The 25,974-nt window shown below is 36.3% G+C and overlaps 1 protein-coding gene across 5 annotated transcripts in view; it reads left to right on the top strand.

Moving 5' to 3' along the window:
* Positions 1–25,974, top strand: part of SIPA1L1 (signal induced proliferation associated 1 like 1) — a 139,104-nt gene that overhangs the window by 20,289 nt on the left and 92,841 nt on the right. For 4 of the 5 annotated variants that reach the window (XM_072428787.1, XM_072428786.1, XM_072428788.1 and 1 more), the window contains exon 2: positions 21,579–21,671. The gene's annotated coding sequence lies outside the window, so the exon portion shown is untranslated. Of the gene's footprint in view, positions 1–12,267; positions 12,558–21,578; positions 21,672–25,974 lie in introns of those variants that run through there. The other variant, XM_072428785.1, reaches the window with a different exon arrangement.

The following is a 25,974-nucleotide window of genomic DNA, read 5'->3' as shown; positions in this document are numbered from 1 at the left end:
AGTTTTCATTACACTGTCTAGTCTTCTTTTATCATCTGTAAAATACAGTAAGCCAGTGGAAGGTCAGCTATCCTCCTAAACTAATCAATCATCATTGTAAAATGTGCAGCAAAGGTGGCCATACAAGGAAGGATCATGTTTATTATAGCAATTTTGCAGCTGTTATTGTATTTTTCTTAGACAGTGAATTTGATGTGACCAGTCTCATAAGAAATCAGGTTGGAAATTTATTTTTTTTTTTTTAGTTTTCTCAAACTGATAAATCTGATATCCATAGAGATAACCAGGTACCTCATGTACTGTCCACTAAGAGGGTATATAGAGATCACCTAGCATGCCTTGGTTTGTAACATGCTTTATGTTGTATTTTTAATACATTAGTACGCATTGATGGGAATATTTGAAATAATTTCTTCAAACCAATAAAAGGCTATAGTTTCCACAAGTTTTTGTAAGGTCTCCTCCATTTGGTGGAAAGTCACATTGCTTTACTCTATATCCTTACCCTTCAGCACTGCTTCCGATTCCATAATTTACTTCACTGAAACAATTTCCTTCTGCTTAATTGTAAAGGAAGGGGTTGTCTAGACAGACTTTGAGCATATTATAACTGCACAGGATCAAAGTTCGTTTTTGACAAGCAAAACAAACAAAGTATTGGTGATAACAAAGATGCAGTGTTGTACAATGACATATTATGAAGGTAATAATGAAGGCATTGTTTTTTTTTATGTATTGGAATATGTATTATGAACAGTATATTTATTTATACACACCACTGTGTATGAAACAGTATAACATAAATAATCACAACTTTCATTAAAACAGAATTGGGATCTGAAGAAGTAATCTGAAAACACCCTTTATTCCAGAGAGGTTTTATTTATAAATAGTTTTAGATAATATTGAAAAAGCTGACATCAAATATCACATGCCCATGATATGACCATCTGCACCTAAGAAATCAGGTTAACTGTGATTGTGCTAGGCTACATTATTTTCTCTAAATATCTAATATATTTTAAAAGACATGAATAGCTTCTCTATTCACTCCAACTTACTAGTAATTAGGAAATTGTACATTTTTATAAGGGGCAGAACCTAAAATTAAGATTGCTACAGTCTTGCGTTCTGCTTTAAATACTATTGATTCCTATTGAGCTGCATAACCCTTTTTATTAACCTGTGGGGAATGGGTTAAGTAAGCCCTTAAGAATAATACAAGAGGAGGATTAGGCTGTTTGAAATAAAGCCATTATAGTCTTTGTATTACTCAGGAGGAGGTTAAAGAACTGGAGAAGAAAATCAATAGTAAAACTATCTTGAATGGATCTTGCCCACATATTCAAATAAAAGTCATTGTGGGCAGTAGAAAGCTACATTAAATGTCTAGAGATCTGCACTTAGGAGAGTGATGTCTTTTAATTGATAGTTTATGCCATTTGCAAAGGAGCAATTATTTAAAATGTTTTACGTTTTATCACTTGCTGAAGGTTTCAGATGTAAAGGGAAGTTAAAATTAAAGAAATTGGTGCACCATTTATATTTGTTTGTATTTTATGTGAGCTGTTCTTATGTTATTGTTAGGTATTTACAAAGCACTCACATATTATGCAACTCTTTACATAGACTATAGAACTCCGCTTCGCTTTTACTTGTGCTGCGCTACACTGGGACCTGCCCTGTCCCACCCCTCGCCATCACCTTTTTACTCATTCTTCTCTGTCAGGACAGCAAGTTAAGCAGGGACAAATGTGCTGCAGAAATGAGCTTGGGAAGGTTGTTCTGAGCAGGACAGGCACAGCCGTGCATTAAGAACATAGAGCAGCTTGCTGGGTTTTGCCTGCTGGGCTATGTTGAGCCATGTTGGACTAACCTGGTATAAATCCTCTTTAGCATTTCAAATAAGTAAGTTGTGCTATTGTGCTAGGAAAACCACCCCAAAATACAATTTACTTGTTTTGTTTTTTTCTTTAATATATATATATATATATATGCACTGGAATCCAGTAACAATGTTTTGCAATTCATTACCCAGCTGTTCCCATGATATGTATAGCTGAAGGCTTTAATTTATTTTAAACTAATCTATCATCTGAAAGCTCCGCTTGCTGTAATGTAGGCTGTTTTTAAAATTACATTTTTTATTATGTATTGTAATGTTCAAGCATTTATTTGTCCAAATGAATTTTGCTGCAAATATATGTATATTAGATGTCACCAATTAATTTCTTGTACCCTAATAACACAGCAGCAGATAATCAAGCCTGAACCACATGGTTTCAATAATTTTTATCTAAAGTAAACCTGCATTGTCCAGCCCTTTTTATTTTAGTCCCCCATCCCGGGCCAGATAGCATATTTTGCAAGACCCTCAAAACCAAAATACCTTTAATAAACTTTGGGCAAAATATTTGTTGCCAATTTCAACCTTACAGAGGGGAATAGTTAGTCTGAACAAGAGCTTGTACCTCAGAACAGCCAAATACCAGAGTGTTCCTAAAAGCGTAAACCAGTGCACAGTGCAGAATTAAAGTAAGATACATACTCCCTGTACAGGTTGCAGGTTGGTAAGAAGTATCTATAATACAGAGTTCAGAAGTATAAGTAATGTACAGAGACCTTAGAACTCCACAAAGCCACATACATACATATATATTTGCAAGAATCGCTTTAAATCAGTTGTTATAAAAACTAAAATAAAATAAAAAATAATTGCAAAGTGTTTTGCATAGCAGAAGGCCAATTAACCTAACAATATGTTTTGGGGTACTGGCCAATTATCGCTAGTGTAGTTACTACACTTTTACATTAGAAATGGGTCAAATAAATATGCAAACATTTTTAAGATGTTACCTGAAAAATATATCTGCACAAAGCAGGCCATTGTTGAGATTTAGCCATGTTATAGGTCTGTGCTTTTAAAGTGTTAAATATGTGTGGATTGTGGGATTATGTGTAACCACAGGGACTTGTGAATTGAAGTCTTTTGAAACAATGGGGAGTCAGTGTGAGCTTAACATCCTAATTATCGGGCTCTTCTCTCTGTGTGCATTTATTGACACATGCTCTGGAAACCTGTGGTGAAAGCTTCAGGACCTCTAGGCAGTGTTAGTCTCCAAAGGGTCAAACGCCTGTAAATGACCCAACGCCAGCTGCTCTCATTTATTTTTGCCCTGTTGTTATTGAACATATGGATTCTGCAGTATATTGTCTCTAACCTCTAGGTGATTGATCAATATTCAATAGGGAGAATTGATTTGGTGTTAGTCTTGGTAAAATTATGAACTAATTCTTAAGTTATGCGGCTTTATCTTCATTTAGCCAAATCTGAGCAATTCCAATAAATCATAGTAAAGTAGACAGTCTTTTAAGTTAGTTTTTTAATGTAAATTATTTACTAGTTTAAAAAAAAAAAAAAAAAAAAAACACATGTAAACAGAAAGACAAATTACAGAAAATAACGTCTACCAATCAGTATCCGAACATGTATGTAATCTTAAGGAACCTGATGAATACAGCACTTTGCACTGTAGAGTATTACAACTATATGCATTTTATGGTAAGTTTATGTGAAGGTTAAAAATATCGAATGTAGTCACAATTATCCACAATAGTACAAAAACAACTAATAAAAATTTAGCTAAACATATTAAAACATTACTGTTAATCTTTAAACACAAGACTTCAAGATAACAAAAGGGTGGACTATGATAAAGATAGAAAAAACAACAATGGGAAAGAAAAGAAAACACCATAGCACCCGAGGGTCCTCTGAGATATCTTTCCCTACCCCCAATGGAACCTGTAACAAAAAGATGAAAAAAACAGAGCCAGATATAATTACATCAATAGAGGGTCCTCTCTTCATCCACCAACAGGATACATAATCACATATTCATTTCATTTTGAGTAATAAGGAATTGCGACATTTGTAGCCTATAGAACTGCATGTAGTTTTTCATATGCATTTTTTTCTTAATGCGGGTAGAGTAATGTAACAGCTGCTTTTAATAGGGCCTTTGATTTCCATTGAGTAATCTAATTTTTGTTCCACTAGTCAGAATTTGAGCCATGGAAAGTAGGCATAAAACATAATTTTTGTTTTTTTGACGTGTAGATGTGTGTTTGTAATCAAAAACCTGTTATTATCAGTGAGAAGTTTAGTTAGTACTGTCCAGCCATTATTTCTAAAATTGTACTTTATTTCCCTTGCTTCTCTTTTTGGCATACAACTTCATATTAGTGTTATACAAAACAAGCCACATTGAACTTTCTATTGATGAAGGAAAATTATAGAGCACTTTTATGCGTACGAATTAATGTGTGAGTTCTCAAGTTTTACTTACTGACTGTCAATGACTGTAAATATTTTGTATGATTATTGATTTACAAATTGTAAATTTACCCTTTTATTGGATATTTGTATATTAGGTGGTGCAGTTTGCATTGATGACGGACTGCTGAGAACAGGGATTTCTTTGTTAAAGGATTTTAGTGTCTCTTCCTACAATCCCCTTATGTTTCAATTGTGCGAATAGCTATTAGCCTACAGTACAGCTTTATATAGACAGTGAATTTGTATTCCTTACTCTAAATTCATGCTAGTTGGTCATTTAAGATTTAAAGTGTAACAGAAAAGTTGGCCAGTTAGCAGGTGTATGTAACAACAAGGTTTTTTTTTGTTACCCTATTTGCAGAAGCATTGTTTTCTAACAAATACATTGTATATTCAAAGCCCTTTGACACATCACAACTAGATTTTGTGCAGGAAGTGATATTTTTTGCCTGTCTTTTTTTTAATGACCAGTTTCCCTTCCGGCTTCCTTTTGCATTTATGTAGCATAAATAGTAGAATTTCACACACCAATTTCTCAATTACTTACTTTATGGTGATTCTAAACCAATTTAGTCACAGTTTCCAGGAGGTAGGGCGTTTTTTTGAAGAATGTTTAGGTATTAGATGTTTGTATTAATGCCACATGACTTAAAAAGGCCTGTACACAATAAAACTATTAACCCCTAGTTATAAAATATTGGTTGTACATTACTACTATAATTCCTCTGTTTAAAAAGAACAGTGGGTATTAAACTAGGACTATATTCAAAGCAAGGGTATAGCTTTTTTATCTCACATTCATTAATTAGAAAAAATTAGAAGAAAGCTGTGTCAGAATAACCTGTCAATCGTGTGACTGACATCTCCAATCACCTCCAATCACCGAAGTTCTCCGCAGGGTTACATAGGCAGAACTCAATGGGACAAAGCAGGATCAACACCATACATACATGTGGTCTGCGACATTTTGGTGTTACAGCCATTTTCAATCTCTCTCAGATGCATTAGAGTGAAAATTCAGGAGCACAATAGGAATATAGTTGTCACCTGAACAAGAACAGGGTTAACATTTTAAATGCAACTAGTGTAAGTACCTGTGGGTTTCTGCACTTTGCACTGGAATGCCGAGTGTGAATGGATGCTCCCTGTACATTTACAGAGTAGTGGCAGGGAGATTATACCGCTGTATTACATAAAGCATACCTTAACACAGAATTTCCACTCTACATGAAGGATAGACAAGCCTTTTATGTAAAGTAAAAATTTTGTTTGTGTTTTTTTAGCGCTTTTTTTTGTTGTTTTTTTTGTTAGGTGTGCAGCACCACTTAGGCAATAAAGAATGAATGGGAGCGCAGAGCCTCCAGGCATACCTACGTCACACATCCCGGGAGGATCTTGGCTGCTCTTGCTGCACATGCCTGAGCTGCTCGGGCATGCGCAGAAGGAGCCCTTTCATCAATAGGAAAAAAAATTGCCGATCTCACGCATACACTTCTGCTTTAACTACATCTGAGTAAAACCAGGTCACCAACTTTGCTTTACCAAAGCAGTAAGGACAAGTGTTTCTTAAGACAGTATGGAGAAAATGCAAAACCCAGCTTTATTTAATATGCATTCTACTTGTATATTCACTGTAGTTGTTTGTCTGGAGTTCATATTTAGCTGTTTAGGCCTTGCGATTTGATAAAGCTATGAATGAACTTCCAGAACACTGTACAGTAAGACCCAGCTGGTAAACAATTTGCTATCTCTTGTCCTGACAGCAGGCTAGTCTTGTGGTACATGCCAAGTAATAAGTGCATCTGTGCAAAGGGCATCAGCCAGGAGGTTTTTAATGTGCCCAGCAAAAGGAGCTTTTGCAGCTCGTAATGAACATGCCACTTAAACCAGGAAGAGGAATGTGTAAACCATAGGAAGCACTTTGTATTTCAAAAGAACTGTCAGCCTTCTCTCCTCTAATAAAGACATTGTGAAACTATGAGAAAAGGTTTGAAAGCTGCTGATAAAGATTCCTCCATTTGAGCTGAGAATAAAAATTGCCTGACCAATTAATATATGCCATGGCTTTTCTGTAAAGCTATAAATCCTTGCAATTATATAGCACTGTGTATAGTACAAGTATTTCAATTGCATACCAGTGTATTTGTTGATATGATTTATTTGAGATACTACAAGATAAAATATTGCATTATGCATGAATAATTGGGTCTGCTTGAGAAGTCTCTCCTTATTTGAATCCCTAAATAAAATTGTTTGTGTTGTCATTTGTTGGTATTGTGATCTTATTGAGCTTTTACTTTACTGTCAAAGTCTTAGTGACTGTGAATAAATATGCTGTATGTGCTGTGGTAATTGGTGCTATTTAAGTAGACTTTTACAAGTAATGTGAATATTAAATGGTGCTACACCCACAAAATGATAACATTGTTAGATGAATCACATTTGTAGTGTGAGAATTCTCTGCTGAGGCCAAAGCTGAACACATAACCGCTTCCATGCTTAATAATTAAATAGTTTCTAGGCTGTCAAATCTCAGAAAAGTGCAGCTTTACTCAGCATTCTTATGCAACCTTAAAACACCGCATCAGGACAAGCCCGATGCCAGGAGAACATCTTTCAATTTGATGATTTCTGTCTCTATGGGAACAAAATCTTGCAGAGTTTGGCATTGATGCAAGCTTTTTGGTACATACAGACATTTCTTAGAATTTGATTCATTCCTTGACATTCGATTATTTAGGAGATTTTACTATAGGAGTGTGCAGTAATGAGCACTATTTGATTCCCAGATATTGGCACAGTAAACAGGCTCCCTGCTAAAAGAAGAAACATTTGTTGTATTTCATCTTGCAACATTTATCAATACAGAGAGATCGAGATTAACTGAGGCACTTCAAGCTCTGTTGTATGATTGTTGAGTGTTTATGAATTCTGAATGGACCCATCGTACACCAGGGCATTATTGCCCTTTAACGCTGTCCATACCCTGCAGCTACAATGCAAACACTTTTTTCTAGAGTGCAATGTCTTCGAAGGTCTTATTATTTTTGGTCAGATAGACAGGGGTAGCAGGAGAGCGGTGTAGGCAGATACTTTCAATGGGGATTTACTTAGGAAAAGCAGAAGCAGGTTGAACAGGTTTTCTAATCTGTCAATTCATTAGCTGGTAAGGGTCTGCCTGGATCCACAAACACCACAAGTAAAAAATTGTCCTACTATTTCAGCCTCCAGATCCCAAAAACCTGTGTCTTTGTCTTTCCTTCAAGGCGGTCTACTCATACTGAAATCATTTATCACTGTGGTCCCAGACCAAACCTCCTTCAGGCGGCTTTAACGGCAAGCAGTCTCTTCCAGGTCTGTTATTGTATGTGTTTGCTGAGCTCACTGCTCAGTTGGTTTGCTTTTGGGTGATTTTTGTAAAATCTTTTTCTTGGGAGTCCATTGAGTGACAGTGACCCCTCCCCTCTGTGTTTACAAATGTGCTTTTTGTATGGCTTTCTACAAACTATGGTAGGGGGATTGGGTTTGTGTTCCTAAACTGGCTTGGCCTACAGTTTTTTTTGGTCTTTGGTCAGTATCCTAGCCTCCTGTTTAACCCAAAAAGTATTACATTTCTTGCGTCCTTCAAAAAAAAAAAAAAATTTAAACATAAACCATACAAAAATAGTTTTTCTCTACACATTTGCTGTATCTACGTACTTTATGTATCTGCATACTTAAAATAAAAGCTTCAAGTTGACTTCAGTTTAAAAGTTTTTTTTTTTTATATGTGTATAATTACATAGCGGCAGACACATTTTCCCATTACATATGCAGGATCTGACTACAGGTCAGAGCAACAGATGCACAATAATCTTGGTTTCTGAAACTGGTTATAGTTCCCTTCCACCCTCCACCTTTTTTTCCAAGGGAAGTATCCTAGGGAAATAAAGTACCTTGTACTTGTCTTCCATTCCTTGCATTTGACATTTCTGAGCATCCACACATTGCTTCATTAAGGAAGTCTAGAACTTATTAGTGATTTATGCTTATAAAATCAAATCATTGGAAAGTTTATTCGATTAATTTTATCCATGAAGTCATTAGTGATCGGTAATTAAATAAAAAAAAATGCAATTATGGTACTTTGAAAAAAAGTTTAAAGTATTCATTGTTAAAACCATAGTAGAGGTGAGGGTGTAATGTAAATGAATGATTCTTTTTAGCAATAATTAGCATTTTTTAATCCTTCCAATGCAGTTTTTGTATGGAAAAACTTGCATTGTTACTGCAAGGTAATGAGGACATATGACTCCTATACTGTAGTTTATGTCAAGATATTTGCAGTTCACAGAAAGGTGAGACAGGTCTACCACACTGCTGGAGACGCCTGTGAGTCACTCAGGTGCCTCTCACACTTCACTTCACCTGTTTACTAAGTCATAGCGCCTATCTTTCTGTCTCCCTTCTGTGCACTGAGGCATGTGGGTAAAATTGGAGGCTGTCTACTTTACTTGTTTTCCTTGGTCACCAAGAATTCAACAATTACCTGGCATTCAAAGTTACCAAGAAAAGGCCAATATCAATTTGCAGTAAATTAAGCTGTCTTATAAAGAATTAGTTATCTAAAAGACTAACAAAGCTTTTAATAGGGAATTTCTGTCTGTTAAAATGTTTATTTTTAAAAGAGAATAACCAGCATGTTTACAGATTTGTCTTCTCTTCCGCTTACTTGTATGGGAAAATACTGAGCCTTATATGCATTGTGTATATGTTTTGCAAATATATCTCTTGTGGTTGTATAAAGAGTAAACCTGTTGTGTGCTCATAAATGACAAAATAGGTTTGCTTAAGGTAAACTGCATTAAATGCATTTATTTTCTTAGAAGAACCCTATCTTTTTTTTGGTCTCCTAGCTTGTCTGGTGACCTAACTTCCTCTCCCATGGTGGCTGGGGTGGGTTTGTATTCTTCCTGGATCAAGCATAATTCCATGTGAGTGCCTCTCTGTACTGGATCATGATGATGAACCCTCAGGGGTATATTGTCAAAAGCCTGAGTTACTAGGAAATGGGCAGAATGACATGCCCTTGTGCCCTAAGAGATTTGGCAGTGCAGAACCAAGGAGGAATCTGGGAACTGTTCCAGCACATGGAGAGGGTAAGTCCAGCTTGGGCACTGTGTTTGTGTTCCATCTGTATACACCAATACAGGATTAAAGGACGAATACAGAGACTTAAAAAGTTAAAAAAAAAAAAAAAGGCTTGGGGTTTCTGGAGTTTTACTTTTATGGGAAAACATTTAAACCTTGTCTATATCCCTATATATATATTTGGTATATTGCAGTGTTGTTTTCCTGTTGTAGCTCCACAGTTGATTCTGTAACTACATTGCTTTAAATAACCATGCATTTTTACTAGATAATATTTCTGGTTAAAAATTTTATTTTTGTGGCCACACTAATATTTCTTTATTTATGCTCTGCATAACTTCTGGCTACAGACTATTTTAGGGCCCCTTGCAAACCATTTACTTTACATTCTAACCCCCCACAACATTGATTCTTGTCAGACATTCACAAAACATGAAACTGCTACAAAAGAATTCCTGAGTTATGTCTGCTCTTTTTTTTTCTAACCACACAGACTGCTGTTATATTTATATTGTATGCAGTTCTGTACAAAGATTATGTGTGTATATATTGCATTTCATGTATGCTTATATTGTACTCAGTGTTATTTATCTTTTAAAAACTTGGTTGATTTTAGACCTATAACTCATCAGTTGTAAAGTACAGTAAAGTCACACAGGTTTCACATTGATCAAGGATTGTTTTGGTTCAATGTCGTTTGCTCTTGTGTTTGTTACATTTTTGGTCACCATGTAAAGACATGTAAAATGAGAATAAATGTGTTCTTTGGTATGGTTTTATAGCCTATTTATATTTGAAGGGGATAAAGGACTGTATTTTAAAAGGAAAACTTCAGGCAATGGCTCAAATTCTTATATGAAATGCTGTTGACATTTAGGACACAATACAAAAATACATAAAGCCCAACCAAAGACAAAGTGTGTGTGAAAATGTGAATGCGCTAACTGGCTCATAAATTTTCAACTTCTGATTGCATGAATATGTAAGTCTGGGCAATTGCACTTTTTCTGCAAAGTATCAAATTCTCCAGATTTGGCACAGATTGTCATTTGCAGCCCCCTAAACATCTTTTCCTGTTCATTACCACTCTCCAGACATAGTGATTTATTTTTTAATATCTACAATAGCCTGTGCTGGTGTATCCGTAGATCAGCAATAATATTCGAGATTATCATACACTTCTATTAAAAGTTATTTTATTTTTCTTTTGATGGATTTCCTTAAGTATCTGCATTGGATTAAAATTCTTACGGTTTTTTGTTTGTTATTTTATTAACCCCAATACTCGGTATCTACTTTTCAGGGTATAATGAATAATCCTTTATTTGTTTTGAAATTCTCTGGTCTTGCTTAGTCATGTATGACAACATAATGCCCTCAAGTGCGAGTGTAGTAAATGTTGTCTTGAGACTTCAATCTTTTTTGTTACAATGTTTTCAGACATGACTGTGGGATTTATCTGAAATCATGGGTTAAAAGAACTGTCAGCATCAAATGTCTCTTCCTCAGGTGTGTGTTTGTTTATGCTGTATGAGAGTTCCTTGTTGATGGTGTAATACCCCATCAAAGCCACAACATTCCTTCTCTCCGAAGTAATCAGCTGCGGTCTTGCCAAGCTCATTCACTTTAAAGAATGTTACATGTTATTAGCCGATCAAATTTTCCCCGCCTTTTTACAGCAGATATAAGTAACAAATTTTAAGTGTTCATAAAAACTCCTAGACAAAAAGAAACCTGCTGGTCAAAAAAACCATCCAGGTGATACATATCTGAAGCTTTAAGGACATTGACCTAGACTACATTAATGACATATGATTATAGTAGGGACATTAGATTGTGAGCTCCTTTGAGGGACAGTTAGTGACACAACTATGGACTCTGTACAGCGCTGCGTAATATGATGGCGCTATATAAATACTGTATAATAATAATAATAATAATAATTAGTGCTAGTGCATATGTGCACATTTTTGCATTTGTTTCAATTTCCTGACCAGTTAACTGATTCTGAGAGTCTGATATAAACTATAATATATATATATATATATATATATATATTTGTTTACTAGAAGAGGAAGAGGACGGGTGTGTGTGTGTATGTATGTATGTATATGTGTGTGTGTATATATATATATATATATATATATATTTATTTATTTATTTATAGGTACCATTCACTTGTAGATAAATTGGACATTTAGATAAATGAGTTGAAGGTTGTATTTTGTTTTTGTACAGTCAAGTAGATCCATACTTTCAGGGCTTTCAGGGTTTTACTATGCCTTAAACTTTGTACACACACTAAATGATTGTTGCCTGAGATGAGTGGGCATGCTCATCTTGCACAAAAATCTAGCGTGTCTACAGCAGTTGTCTGAAGTTGTCATTCGTCCTGGTGTATTGATGAATGAATGGGAAGAAACATGGAACCCAGCACAAACTGGAGTAACTTTTATTTGCTTGGATTATTCAGTTTTATTAGCTATATTACTATTAATAAGACTGGAGTCAAATGTATATTATTAAATGGAGTTAACCACAATTTTCATATTTTCAAGTGTTAGTTTCCCTTGTCTCTTCAGATCTACTTATTGACATGCAGCTTTCACTGAAGGTGACCTCTGATTATGCATTTTTCATAACATGCCCAGTAAAAATTCCCAGGATCTTTATAGATTTTTTTTTCCTGAAAGTTAGGCATTGTTTTTTGTATAGTTAAGGAACACATTTATTGTTAATCTGCCTTCCAGCAGAATGGGTAATGGGAGATATGTCCCTATTATTGGGTTTTCTGAAATGCACATGTACCTTTTCTCTCTTGTGTGTTGTTGAAATTGTAACAAAAATGTAGCAACACATTTGTCCTACTTTTGTGGAAAAGCGCTTGTTGTTATACCCTAATACAGCCTAGATTTTCCAAATAACTTTATCTCCTTGTTCCATCGCAGGGTGCCGCCATCCTCCTCCTCTTCTTCCTCCCAGAGACCATCTTTTGGCATCTTGATTGGTCGGCACATATTAGGGAAGCCAGAACACTGCACATGTGCAGCTCAGCTTTATTGCCAAGAAACACAAAGTGATCAGGCAGGTAAGACAGATTACTGCAAAAGGGACAATGTCTGTCTTTCTGTAATAATCACCTGCCTGGTCAAGCATTTATAAAACTTTAAACAGTGAACTTTTTTTATTTGGTCTATTGTGACCTGGTAAATAGAACATTGAAGTGTTTTGTTGTATCCATCAGATACGTCCCCACCTACTAGATTGTAATCTCTTCGGGGCAGGGTCCTCTCCTCCTGTATCACTGTCTGTATTAGTCTGTCATTTGCAATCCCTATTTAATGTCTTCCATCTACTATGAAACCTGCTTGTTTTATTTGTAGAACTTGAGACCTGAGACACCTCATGCCAATCCTTTTGCAAATATCCTTTGCAGAATTTCCTCTGTATTTACAGTGATGAAAGACTCTATTGCAATTTCCTCCTTTTCATTTCTGCTTTTTTTTCTGAATGTATTTTCTTTTGTGGGACTATGCTGACTTGCCATTTTAAGCATTTCACATTTTTTCCCTGTTAGTATAGTTAAAAAAAATAATTTTCATATTTAATATGCTATGTTTTTATAACTGTTGAATAATTAGAATTGTAGGTAACACAGATAGCCTACCCTATTGAATATTAGTGGTTTGGTTTGTCCAGTCTTGTTATCCAGATATCCCTGCCAGACAGTATAACCAGAGAACACTGCAATGCAAATGTTCCCTAGCACACTTTCTAGTAAGCCTAAAAACAAAACTCTAATAGTTTAAACAATCTCCATTAAATTCAAAGATATTCATTTCATACAGCATATGCAGGTCAGTGATGGAGCCAAATTTCTGGCAGGTTCAGTAGGGCACAGTTATGCATTTATTAAAAACAGTTAAACGTCTTTTTCACTTTTTTCTAGTGTTAAACTCCTTTATACAGACTGGGAACATTAGGAACAGGGTCCTCGTCTCTGCTGAATGCACATTAACGTGTAATTCACACTGGCAGTGAGGTTGTGATGCATTTACCGCTTCCTCACACCAGGAAGGGATGCCACCTGGGTCTGCAGCATTCCCATATGGAATGAATAGGGAGTGCAGTGATGGTACTAATATTGCTTCCTGGCACGGGCTGTCAAATGAGCAGATGTCGATTCTTTTTGAACCAGGGCTACTGTGCAAGCTCTCAATGGGCTGGCAAGGTGTGAACCTGCTCTTACTGACACCAAACATGTTGACAGGTGCTGCCACATTGTTGTTAGAGAGCACTGCTGAAGTGAAGTTTGATTGTTTGTATTTTTGTTATCTTGTATTCATATAGAGCCGATTTTACATAGCGATTTTAAAGTCCACAATCATGTCTTCTGTATTTCGAAACCCCTAATGCTTCCCAACACTATATATCCCCCCTTCTATTGTGTGGTACTTCCCCTACCTCCTAGATTGTAAGCTCTTCGGAGCAGGGGCCTCTCCTCTTGTGTTACCGTCTGTATTAGTCTGTCATTTGCAACACTTTTTTAATGTACAGCACTGTGTAATATGTTGGCACAATAAAAAACTGTTTAATAATAATATTAATAACAATGTCACTAGTCCTATGACAATAACATAGTCTAAGGCCGGTTTTGGGGAGTTGACCTACCTGCATGTTTTTGTGGATGTGAGTAGAGACTTGAGTGCCCGGAGGAAACCCATGCAAACAGGGGAAAACATACAAACTTCATGCAGATTATGTCCTGGTTAAGGTTCACATCTGGGACCCTAGGAAAGAGTGCTAGCCACTTAGCCACTGTGTTGACCCTTTGGTTAGACAAAGTTCTCTATATTTTTCAACTCTCTATTTAACAATTTGTCAGGAGTTACCAAAATGTCCTAAGATAACCTCTGTTTGGCAACAAGTTTTAAAATCACAGCATAGCATGCCAGATAGTGCACATTAAGGAAACAAGCTTTTAGTTGCATTCAAAGTCTGACTGGTCGAAGAATACATTAGCAGAAAATATACTGCATTCCTAATAAAGCAAAATAACGTTTCTCAAATAAAGGAGTGTCAAAAACATTTCTACCTTTTATGTGTTTAATATGACTCATGCAGTGTATGTGCAACTTAATGCAAAGCCACATTCTGCAGAGTTCCCAGAAGCCCCGCAGGAACAACAACTGTAAAAGCTAAAAATGTACAGTGTGAAAGGTAACAACAAAATTGTGACTGCATTAGTATTCTGTCTCCAAGGACCAGCATGGATAAAAATAAAAGTAGGCTTACATATAAAAAAGACACTGCTTACAGATGGGTAAAAAGGCATCAGGAAAAGTATTGACATGATTTGTTTAACAATGCTGTTTATTCCTTTTTTTCCTTTTTTGAGAAGGAAGGAGCAAATCTTTTAATACATGGACCTACCAAGCTAATATTATATAAATGATGTTGGAATCTCTTTCTTATAATCAGTGTGTGGTCATAAATAAGGGAAATGTATAATTACATTATTACTGTTTTTAAAGTCAACCTTGGAGAACTCTGTACCAGGTAGCTGACCTGACTGTCTCTTTGCAAGAGACTCCCTGGAACTGCAAGGAAACCCCTGAAGTGTTTGTAGTTGAGATAAGGTGCATCTGGATCTTTTGTTGTATATGAGTCATGCTCAGTGATTAATCATCCTATCAGTAGACTTGGTACTTGGTCATGTAAAGCTGTGTACACACTTCCAATTTTTATCGTTCAAAATGAACGACGAACGATCGATTGGGCAAAAATCGTTCATAAAAAAAGTAGCCGACGAATGAGGAAAGTCGTTGGAAATGAACGACCGGACCGGCGGATCGGATTGGACGACGATCGTTGACCATCGTTCGTGTGTACGATCGTTCATTGATCGTCCATGGTCTGAGCATGCGTGATGAACGAACGTTCCTGTGGTCGAACGTTCCTGTGGTGCACGTAACTTCCTGTATCGTTCAAACAATCGCATCTATTGTGTGTACAATATCTACGAACGATCGTGTCGTTATCTGTATGTACAGGATCGGTGCTATACGATCATTCGCAGATATCGTGCAGGATCGTTCGTCTACCAACGATAATAATTGGAAGTGTGTACGTAGCTTAAGGGTTGTTCAGAAACACTTGTAAAAAAAAATCTGTAAGTGCATGGTAACTTTTGAAGGGCTTAAACTGGAGGGATAAAACTTTATGCATGTACCATCAGCAGTCCAGGTACAAACAATTTTTTCCTATTCCTTGTTTGGTATTTAGACTTTTTCAACAGTGTTAATGTAAAGGCTTCTATTTTATGGATCTGCTTTAAAATCATCGTTAGAAAACATCAAACTGGACTCCTTATTTAGTATTGTCATTTACCAGGTATTGCAATATATTTAAGTTCCTGTAACCACCCCCCCTCCCTGAGACACTGTAAAGAACCCACAGTAGATGTGTTTCGGAAAACCTACCTTGCTTAACCAACATGTAAGCAAAAGGTAATCCTAGTCCACTTTATTACCAAAAATAAAAAAAACTTTAATGCAACCAAAGTTTTTTTTTATTTTTTTTAATAATTTTTGTACAGGATTTTAGTGTAAAATAGAAATTGCTTTTCATAACTGAGCATTTAATAGCAGCTCAGCTATGTTAAATCTTTAATTTACTGACCATACTGTAACCCAAATGAAAATCTTCTTTACTGTTTATCAACGTTGCCATCTGCTCTCTGCCATTTAATTTTAAAGTACTTCCATGTTAATTATTTTGCCCACATGCTTGCATGTAAATCTTTTAATGAAAGTCACCTTTTATACACTTTCAACTAAATGCCAGCCGGTTGCTACTACACTACATTATGTACTGCACAGGGAAGGTCACCGATCAGCTGTGTAACACTGACCTAATCATTATTTTCCTTTGATTCCCAGGCTTCTTTTCCTGTAACAGAATTACTGTAATCATCCAGGAACCTGCATCATGTTTGCACTGCCTTTTTTTTTTTTCCAGATTGAAACCTGTGAATGATGTATCAAAACATATATTTTAACAGAATAATTTTTTTTTGTTTTTGCTTTTACTATATATTTTAATCTCTACGTCATGTTAAGGTATCCTAGCAACTGTGCGGTCACCCAGTGTCTGAATTCATGAAAATTCAATCTTGTTTTAAATAACTATAGTTATAGTTCCTTTGTTTCTATTCCACTTTTGATGATCCTAATGACCTTTCAATAGAAAAAGGTTTTCACCTCTTGAGGTACAATATACTATCTATAGACAGCCTGACATAAAGTCTCATCTCTGTAGATCCTGTGCACAATCACTCAGGAACAGTTGACAAGGTCAAACCACCTATCCTGGCGGCTATTTATCCTTCCAGAGACAAGCCTCACTTTCCACCAGAGCTGCTTTTCTCCTCCACTTCATTTCTGTTAGCATCATTCTAAGTAGGTTTAACATTACTAACTTATCTGAAATTATTTGCTATATTTATCACATAATCATTTTGGTATTCATATCCCAACCCACAAATTCATACATAAGTACCCAGATTTTAAAATGCAGTATCTAAATGCCAATTTAGAGAGATTTTAAAAGATTTTTGCAGCACATTTGGCAGATTTAATTTCCACTGTCTAAAAGCTATGAACCAGGAAGCGCATCCAGACTGTTCTGGCTTTCCTATGCAAACCGTGCATTCCCTGTGATGTCTGGCCCATGGAGACATTTTGTCTTCTTGTGTATATAATCATTTACTGACTCTTATCTGGGTTTTATTTGATGTACAGGTCAGCTGAAGTTGACACAGGTCAGCCTTCCTTTATTCCCTAAGTACCTATAGTTATTAGTCTGAACATTGAAGAATAGTTCAACCTTTGTACAGTGATTTACCTACCTGACTGGAACTTAAGCATACACGCTTTCATTACACAGGCTGACATTCCAAAATCCGGCAACCTCCGACCCAGAGGAGTGCCGGATTTTTGAAAATTCTGGATTTTTTATGGTTATATATGCTGTATATATTTAACAGAAAATGACTACCTGTACAGTCATTTAAATGAATGCTGAATCCATAATGGGGCTATACAGCAGCAAATAAATGTGAAGGAATGAGTAGGAAAGCACCTGCAACCAGGACCTAACAGCTAATTCTGGAGTACAGCGCCATTAAAACATAAACGGCGTCTCCAGAAAACAGTGTAAATTTGAAAATGCGCTCTGAAATCCATGCTAGAAATCTTAAGGAATTTTTTAATGTCAACCTGTATAAGGAAGCCTGGCTGTGAGCCCAACAAACAATGCGAACCTTAGAGTGGCCAAATTAAAGCAAGCAGTGCCCGAAATGTCAAGCATCACTTGTGACAGTTGGACCATTTATGACCTGGTAGAGAGTGATGACCGTACCCTCCTATAACCCAAAACATTTGTTTTTGAGAAATTGTATTGTTGCAAAATTCACATCCACAATCCCTCTCTCTCTTTTATGTAAAACAGGGAATGTTGCAAAGTACTGCTTGTGCCTCACTGTCATTGCTGGTTTTCTGGGTGCCATCTGCATGTCTCTGACTACTTTTTATTTATTGTACAGAGGAGATGGTGGTTAAAAGACCCTACATTTACTATTTTTTTGTTAAGACCCTTGAAATGAGTGAATTCTTGCTACAATTGTTCAAATTGTTAAAAGCAGGCACATTAAGGTCATCTTTCACTGATAAATATTTTATATTTGCCTATTCACTATATCTCCTTTTCGAATTTTCGAAGGTTCGAATTGCTTAGTTTGCCAAAAGTAATTCTATTATCACCTAGGATTGGGACTGAATAGCTCCAAAATCCTCCCGCTGGCAAGAGCTAGTTGTTGGATCAGTAAATTGGTAACTTTAGTTAAATCTTGCTGACATAATCTGTTTTTTTTGTAATAAAACCATTTATTTATAAATAATTTATAATAATATTTTGACCTGACTTCGATTTCTTCTTAGCTTTAGAAAGATATATCCTTGTTTGGAATATGACATTGTTTCGCTTGTTTGTGTGAAATTTACTTGTCATTATCCTGGCTTTTTTAGGTAATACAGTTACTGGTTTTGAATATGTATTGTATAGAATTCTGAGCTGCATTGTAATGTTTTGTGATTAAATATTAATGGCTTAATAAGCTTTTCACTTTCAGCCTTTCAAAACCCTGACAGAACCCAACCGTTCAGTGTATTTTTAGCTGCCTTCCGGCACAGAAAAAGTTAAAATATTCCTTGTATAACTTCCTTTCCAACACCTACATCTTCAGTTCCCTGGATTCTGTGGCAGTCACCCTCCCCCTCATTTTGAGTAGGCAGATTGTGTGTTTGACAGTATCTACAAAGTATGCTTGGTGTCCACACCTGATTAATATGCTGTTGTACATTACAGCATTGATCACAGTATTACTTTTTTAGTCTAGCTGGGCTTTTTTGGTTTTGTTGAGTTTAAATGAGGTTTTGTTGAGCAGAGTTTGAATTAGGCTACTCTGATGCACAAAATTCTATATTTTGCAAAGAGAAGGCTCAGTAGAAGTTGTGCCAAGTGTGAGTTGTCTGATGAAACTCTTGAAGGTCTCAGTTTGAACATCATTTATTTGCTTGATTTCATACAAGAACTGATAATTCATCAAAAGCCCAATTAACAAAATTCAACTTTATATTTGACAGGTAGATTCATTTAAAAAAAAAACTTTTTGGGCTTGGCATAAACAAAAGGTTTGTTTTGAAAATAGGAATCCTTATCAAGGTGGGATTTGAGCTTAAAGTTAAAAAGTTCTGTTTTTTAACCATATGTGTGAATAGATAAAAATATACTGCAAAGAATATTTTTATTCTGATTTATGAAAGCTCTCCAATACTGGATTAGTCTATCAAAGGAGAACCTGAGTTGTCCAGCAATTTGCTATTATTTGGCAAATGTTTCAATCCCAGACCAGATTCAGTTCAGGTTTGCTGCATCACTCATAATCTATTTTCTTCAGTCTTGGAGAGCTTTAATAAATCACGCCCACTGAAATAAATCATTGCATAAATACAAACCTGAGGAAGCTTTTCATGATCCTTATTACTGATTTTGTTCTTGTGAGATAAGTGTAGGAGGTGCTTAGTGGAAAAAGTGGACTTTCTAGTGAAATGTCCTTTTGCACCTGCCAATGGTGCTTTGGTGAGGTTGATGCCATGCTTCTTCAGCCAGATCCTGGGAAATACAGAGTATATGAAATCTCACGATATGATGCTCTTACAATGGACTGTTGTGCCTTTTCAGAAGCTTTTGCCTGTTTTGTATTTCCCAAGAATCTTCCCTGGTCAGTCATGTCATGCCCAGCGATGCGGAAGACTGGGTTAAGAAGGTATCATTTACAGTACTATCTAAAGTACTTTTTATACCCTTTAACAGTAGATGGTTTGTAAATGGGGAGGAAGGGAGGGGCAGGCATTGTACTTATTATAATGGCTTTAATTTACTGGCAATGTAAGAAAATATTTCATAGACCAGGACACTATCTGCATGGAGTTTGCAGGTTTTCCCTGTGTTTGTGTGTGTTTCCACTGGGTACTCCGGAGTCCTCCCACATTCCAAAAACATGCAGTTAATTGGCTTCCACCCAAATTTGACCTCAGACTGTATTAAAGACATGTAACTATGGTATGGAGTAATGTGAGCCCCTTATAGGGAAAGGTATATGAGAATGGTCTTTGCACAGCGCTCTGTAATATGTTGGCGCTATATAAAAACTGAATAATAATAGCCTGTATAGACTATGAGGTGAAATCAACCTGTCCATGTGAAATTTCCAGTCATGTGCAGGGTTTCTTTATTTGATAACGTGTTAGATTTAGTACAGACTTACATTACTTCAGCCTGTCACATCAGCTTGCTTCAGTAAATCTGTATGGAAGTATGTAACATTTCTGTGCTTTAAATATTTTCAAACATGTTCCCAAAGCCTGTGAAACAAATAAAATCCTGTATGAGATGTACTGTTTATCTGTTTACATGTGTTTTGGACACAAAGACAATAAACACAATTTGCTTTGGTCAAATGCTAAACCACCTTTGCTACACACTTAATATATTGCTGAAAAGCTTGCTTTAACTTGCTTGTAGCATTTCTGTTGCCTTGTGTGCAGGCCTGCTGATATATTATATGCTTACTGAATAAAACGTTTATATCAGTACATGGGAGTTTACCTTCAAATTTTGGTAGTTGTACTAAAAGGGAAAAGACCAGATTTAGTTTCAGTAAAATCATCTATTTATTCTTCAAACATTCTTTATGCTAATCCTCTCCATTCAATTGCCCATTTGTCCTCTTTAACAGCGGCATCCTTCTGCTGCCAGCATAGCAACTTCCCATGGACTTTATTGGGGGTCATATTTCAACAATGTGGGCATGGCCTATAAGTCTTTGCCCAAGTCTTTTGTTATTTACGGTTCCTATACTATGCTTTGATTTCTGAATGGTGGATAAAAACACCGTTGTAAGTCGCCACCATCATAGGAGAGATGTAGATTGACATTGTGGCCGGAAGGTTAGAGGTGTAGAGAGCAGCAGCTAGGGAAGTAAACATAACTTTAGCATATAATGTGTATATTGGGGATAAATATCCAGAGGAGGCAGCAGCTTGTCAGGGATTGTAAAACCAATATAGTGATATTTCATATAAGAATTTGACCTATCTGTTAGGGCTAGTGAATTTTTAATTAAGGAAAACAGATGAGCAGACGGTTTCTCTGCTTATCAAAACTTTTCTCATGCCCTCAATACTTGCATATTTTATTAACCTAAAGGCTAATCCTGTTGATAGTATTTTATCTTTTTTTTCACTGCTTTGTAATAAATGGCTGTTCTATGTACAATAATCTATGTATAAAGACACTGATATTGTGCCAGTGGCTCTGTAATATCCTGTATCTCATTTAAGTAATGATGGGAACGGCTCTTTCCTGCCTAGACAGATCTGGTGTGATGGAGCACAGTTACCATGGTCCCTTGAAAGTGATATTAAGCACAAATGCTGCAGAATGTTGGAGTGTTTAATAAAGCAGTGGCTTTGTTTTATTTCTCTAGGGCCTGGTAATGGGGCTTCACACAGACTTTTGAGATTCTAAGCAGAAGCAGCACATATCAAAGAGAACATCCAGAAACATGATGTTATAGCAGGTAAGTCAATTTTATTCAGGTCATGAAAGAGAAATAACAACCGCATGACTGCTTGTGGCGAAATGTATAAAATGCATATACAGGTTATTCATTTGAAATTACGGCTTATAGCATGTTATGGTTTCCTTGCCCTGGGCTTATGTAACAAAGAAAAAAAATTACATGTTATTAAAATATACACTTACATCTGGATCAGTGGTTAACGTGAACACAACACGTTTGTTCTTGGTTGCATAATCCCATGCAATATGTATAATTATCCATGTACATTTTTATAGATTGGGATGTGTAGGACTTTCCAATAAATTAAGGTATAGGAAAATGCCATCTTTTTAAATGAGTATTTTGTAGGATGGATATGTCTAACTATAAACTCAGGATATAAATTAGAATTGTATGTGTCATATTTTTTAAATACCTTATGAGTATAGGATTCCTTGGTAGTTTTATTTGCCTGGTTGACATATTTATAATGTGTAATTTTATTTTGTAGTAATTGCCAGAATAATTCTAGGTTTTTACCTCGGAGCATACAGCTGCTATGACACAAACCGCTAATTTTTTTTTTTTTACTAGCTTTTCTACCGAGCATCATACAAACTTCCAAAATAATTAAACTAAGAATAAACTGCCTGCATTTTTCTTGACCTCATAGTACTCAATGCCCTCATATAGTACTCAATGCACTGTGCACCTTTTCTTCAGTGTCTTTGTATGTTCTCTTTATGAATGTGACCCATTGAGTTATTGTTAGCATTTCTAATGGGTTATGAGCCTGGTGATTGAGAAGGTTATAGAGCTGTATCAGCATTCACAAAACAAGGTATTGATGAGGATGAGAATTTATTTCCTCTGCACCCAAATAAAAGGGGCTAGGGAGAACATTGCATTGCATGCCAGGAATCCTATATGTCAGGGGGAATTAAAGTCAAAATATACCATTTTCTGGTACTGTTTAGGCCCAGTTAACGCTTGGTAAATTTTGTCTAAAACAAAGTGAATCTTTACTTACTGAATTTAGATCCAAGCCTCAACTTTCCGTAGCCAACTCTCATCCTTTTCTATTGTTCCTCTTGTGAAAGTATGCAATGCTCATGCTTTGTGTGTGTGCATGTGTGTGTGCGCAGACGCATTTAGTTGCATGCTGTAACCTGGGGGAATCCCTTCATGTGTACTAACTTTAAAGAGAATCTGCATACTAGGGCTTTACTAAAGCTTTACCCAGACACAAAAGCTCTCTGTAAATGGAGTTTCATTTATTCAGCCATATTACTAATATGTGCATAATGTAGAACAGAGGTCAGCAAACATTTTTGGCCACTGGGCCATTTCAGGGGTAGACAGGGGCACACTAGGCCGGACTCTCTTTCGAGTCCCGCCCTAATAGCTCTATCCCCACCAGGAACCCCCCCAAATGGAAATCCCTCTCCTCGGCAATGCATACGGTGGAGAGGGAATGTTCCCTATTTACCGCGGCGGAAGTGGTAACACCGGCCGCGGTAAATAGGGAAGGGAGCCACCACACCAAGGCTCAAGAGCTGCATGTGGCTCCGGCTCCTGTAGTTAGTTCTGGCCCTGCCGCAGGTTGCTGGCCAGCGTTGGGCCGGAACAAACTACTGGCTAGTCTGTATCTGGCCTAAAGGCCGGGGTTTGCCGACCACTGATGTAGAGCATAGCTATGTTCTCATGTAAAGCCTAGAAAGGATCATGCACACCTCGAAGTATTTCCAGGGTACTTTTTTCTATCACCAAAAATGTTCCTGTGTCTCTCCTGCCCTTAAAACTTTTCTTTTGTACATACCTACTTGATTACTCTTTTTAAGACTGTTGCTGTAGAAATTAATTAGAATTATTAACATTCTATTAGGTTTGAGAAGTAACCTATTGTACTGTGCTTTATAATAGTTATCCCATAAAATATTTAATATTTGTGCCACCTATTCATTGATCTAATTACTCATTTATATACCATGGTAAGTCCCTGCAACTATAAAATATACTTGGATTTACTAGTTATTACCCACAGGTGTGTCACAGGGATGTTTACGTGATTTTTAATAGTGTTAACATCAGAGCACCTATTGATTAAATATAGTTGGGAAATCCTTTTTATAGTTTTCAAGACAAAATAGAATTATGAAGCCCTATCATTTTAACATAGTTTCTGTTGGTGCACATTTTTATTTTTATAGGACATGTCGTAGTAAAATTTTTTACTAAAGAAAGCTATATTAATCTCCCAGTGACATGTTCAAATTACTGTGTCTTTGTCTCTTTTAACTCCCATTAAATTGGCAGTTGGAGGATCCCTAAAGTTCTGTGGAACTGTAGGGTTCCTCCAGAGGTTACTAAGGGTTCCTTCTGCAATGAGCAATTTGTGTCTCTCCGTCAGTTTAAAACATACCCAAAAATTGTTTTACCTATCTGTAAGGGTGGCAGCTCTCCCAAAGGCCAATAATTTAACTTTGTTTCTGTTCCTGCAAATTTGTATTTTTATGGGACATGTAATAGTAACTCTTTTTTTTTTTTTACTATAGAAAGCTATATGAATCTCTTGGTGACGTGGTCAAATTACTGTGTCTTTCTCTCTATTTTTCACTCTCATTGAGTTGGCAGCATAAACACATGATTGTACTTCTGTACAACCATTTTCTAGTGGCTTCCCCCCTCATACAAGTGTACTTACAAATTATAGAAAAATTTAATTGGAGAAAAAATGTTCTAAAACATTAAAAAAAAGGTTTTACCTTACGTTTATCTCCTTTTCAATAACCTAATCAATTCTGATATTGATATTACACAGTTCCCAAAGCAGTTTATGAGGTCAAAAAGTTTTTTTTGATTGATAGAGTGCCCATGTATTGCAAATTGAAATAAATACAGCTTCTAAGCACAATGACATTTGGAAATTGCACCAAACTGAGAGCACAAATTATCTGAACCTGTCCAAATCTCTATAAAAGTAAATGAAGTGGAAAAGAAAAAAAAGGCAGAGGGAAGAGCCCTGTCACACAACTTATCTATTCAAATAACTGCCAATCAAACATCTGCAGTATGCCAACTTCATCAAGCACTAGATTTTTTGAATGGGCTGTAAAACATGGGTTGCGATGTGCATAGCACAGTGTAATATATAACACCACAAATAGTGGATATAATTAAACCCCTTAGGGTTCCTTCCTGGTGGATGTATATAGACTCATCTTCTGGGAGCTGCAAAAAATTGGACATTGTTCAGAAATAAATGCCATTTTTAGCTCATATAGATATCTAGGAAATGAGCTCCTGAATATTTCATAAACCTTTTATTGCATGTGTGTTCCCCAGCGTAGTTAATATAGTCCATACAGCAGCGGAAGGGGGTTAGAGCAGGTTGTATTAACACATCAGACTAATTTATCCTTATGATGCATCCATAACATGTTACATCTGTACAGCAATAGCTGAGAATAAATTTGGTATCTTCTGACAACTTAGCTTTTCTAAAACAAATGCTAGGCAAATATTTCAATGAAAAAAAGATTTGAGTGAATCAATTTTAGTGACTGCTACAACCATTAGCTTTATACTGCTTCATGGGGTACAAAGGTAAGCAGGCATCCGCTTTATTCTTTAATGTCTTTGTCATTGCAACTTTATCAAATATCAATCTATGACGATTACCTTAACTAGTTTTTTTGTCCAGCCACTGCTCAAAGTAACCAAAATTGGATAGTGTTACATCTTCTATAAGCTGCTGACACTGGCCCTCCAGCATGTGGTTGCCAAGCAAGCATTTCTAAGTCAACAAAATTTAAACAACCTCAATCAATGCACCTAACTCAGCATTTCTCACCCAGAGTTTCGTGAACCTGCTGAGCCTTCAGCAATTAGTAATTTGTGTCCTTTTGGGGCACAACTTTAATAGTTCAAAACCACTTTAATATGAATTTGTCAACCCTTTCCCACCATTTTGCAGTTATAATAACCTCTGTTTTCCTAGAAAGTCTTTTCACAAGACTTTGGAGTATGTCTGCGAGAATCTTTACCCATCTCAAAGGTGTTCATCGAGGCTGGGGCCAGTGCTTTGGTAGGCCACTCAAACTCCTCCTATACTACAAACTCCTCAAACCCTGTTGTAAGGACCTGGTTTTGTACCCCACAGCGCAGTCATTCTGTAACAAAACATGGCCTCTTCAAACTGTTGCCAAGGTTGGAAGCTTGTAATTGTCTAAAATGGCAAAAAAAGTTAAAAAAAAAAGTCTGTATTCATTTACAGTGGTTCCACATATTTTTAGCCATCTAGTAGTTTTGGTGATAAGGT

Source organism: Pyxicephalus adspersus, chromosome 12 (genome assembly GCF_032062135.1).
Source record: "Pyxicephalus adspersus chromosome 12, UCB_Pads_2.0, whole genome shotgun sequence".
Taxonomy (NCBI): domain Eukaryota; kingdom Metazoa; phylum Chordata; class Amphibia; order Anura; family Pyxicephalidae; genus Pyxicephalus; species Pyxicephalus adspersus.
Note: the sequence above shows the minus strand (reverse complement) of the source record. Positions and strands in the feature narration are given on the sequence as shown.